The following is a 2,186-nucleotide window of genomic DNA, read 5'->3' on the forward strand; positions in this document are numbered from 1 at the left end:
AGCTGCTCTTGACCAGGTGACAGCTCTCCAAGCTCGCTTTTTGGTACCCCAAAAAATCCTAATGGATCGGTACCGCGCTCGACTTCAAGCTCAAACGTTCGTGCTCTTGTTCCCGCAATGCGGACCACCCAGTGGTGGCCGACCCTGGCGAAACCGCTGCAGATGATATACTCTTTGAGCGATTGTGCAGCGGCACCGGAAACTGTCTTCGCTGTCTACCTTACAGCCAAGCCACAAGGAAATGATCGTGCGCGTTAAGCGCCATCTTATAATTGGGTTGTCAAATTTAAGGCGCAATTCCGACTACTTAGTCGCGTGTGGCATATGAAACTATCCACAACGCTCCCGCGAGATCCGCGGTTTCTCACGGGTGAGTCTACGACCACAGCAGCTCATGGCCCTCCGGCTTCCAGGGCTTTTGCCGAGAAGCGCGATGCGCAAGACGACGCTAAGAATCTTGATCCTTTTGATCAAAACTGTTTAAGCCATCTATGCAGTTCTACCGAAGTTGCAGCGGGGCTACCGCAGCTTTGCGCTTTAAGGAAGCGTAATCTAGGTCACCGACCTTTCGTTCTCTACATCGAGTGTAGCGGATCGCAATCCACTACCTCACGGAGGAGCTAGTGCCTTAACTAAGGCTAATGAACTCTTTACTTTAAGTTCAAAACTGATTTTTATTTATTTATATTTGCGGCTAAACCGCCAAATTTTAAATGTATAAATTTTCCTATATATAGTAAAATCGAAACACATGCATAAATACTGGTTATCCAGCCCCGTTCCGTATTCATATTTGGGTGCAGCCAACCCATGTCCATCTCGTGTGGCACACCCCCCTGTAACCAGGGTACGTGTAATTTCGTTACATTCAGATTGAGAACATTTACAGTTAGAATTGATTTTTGCCTCAAAGAGGCTAGCGTGTCCGCTAGACACTGCAACTTGGTTTGTTGAAACTAAACAACTTTCGTGCTCATTGAACCCAGTGATAAGTATACTGAATTCACCAAGTCTCTCTGGTATTAACAGTGAACACAGCAGAGCCCAACTTTGTCTCCTGCACGCGGTGCAACGTCGGACAGAGAGTCCGCGACACCGAAGGATGTTCATCCTAGGCTCGATGAGCACGAGCGTCGCGCTCCGCGCACGCTTTCAGTGACGAGTGACCTCGTTGAGGATGGGAGCTGGTCGACTACAAGTCTGATACTTCTTTCCTCGCATGGGATGCCGAGCTGCGCCAGCGGCGTGATACGAGCCCTGCTTACACCTTGCTGACCGACCCTGTGTCTGTTCCCTGACTTCTCGTCAACTGAGGAACGTGGTGTTGTCACCAATAAACTCGACAGGGAACAGAGATGGCAGCTAGAAGCTGCCCGATAGGCGGCTCTGATGCGCGCCCAACCACGGCCGATCATTGACTCGCGTGTAAAATATGGCTTCCGCCCAGCGGATCCCACTGTGGAAGCGAACAACGCGGTAACTCGATCGTTATGCCTCTACATCATCGATCTCCCGGCCAGAAAGAAAGATGAGCTTGCCAAACGGAAATATTTTCGAGCTTGTTTCTTGGTTCCACAAGAAACTTCGTTAAGCAATTATCGCACTCGTCTGATTGCTCAACGAGGTGACCCTCTGGTATCCGCATTGCGGACAATACCTGTAGTACTCGTCTCTGGCGAAAGTACTACAGATGACGAAGCGCTTTTTGAGCGATGGGTACAACGGCACCGAAAACTTTACTCACTGTATAATCTACAGTTGAGCCACAAGAAAGTGGACGTGCATGTGGAGCGACACCTCCGATTTGTGTTTGCCAAACTCAAAACACTCCGTCGACTTCCTTCGATTGTTGCCTTACGACGTATGGGACAACCCCTAACGTTCCCACGAGATCTTTGTCTTCGACCACAAGAGCTCAGATTTACTGCATGAGCTCAGCTCATGGCCCGTCTACATCTCTGGCTATTGCCGGAAAGCGCGGGGCGTATGATGTCGCGTGGCGCCCTGATCAAAAGCGCCAACGGCGTCTGGGCAATCTTGCCGAAGTGGCTTCTCAATCTCACGAGTTTTCGGGTCGGGATATCTCCGCCTCCTCACCAGATATTGGGTTTGACCCTGGTGACGACATCGTTCCACGTGATAGTGGACGTCACCGTTCTCATCGAGAAGAGTCGGTGGCGGGCGGT

The sequence above is a fragment of the Plasmopara halstedii genome, assembly GCF_900000015.1.
Source record: "Plasmopara halstedii genome assembly, contig: Scaffold_658, whole genome shotgun sequence".
Classification (NCBI taxonomy): domain Eukaryota; phylum Oomycota; class Peronosporomycetes; order Peronosporales; family Peronosporaceae; genus Plasmopara; species Plasmopara halstedii.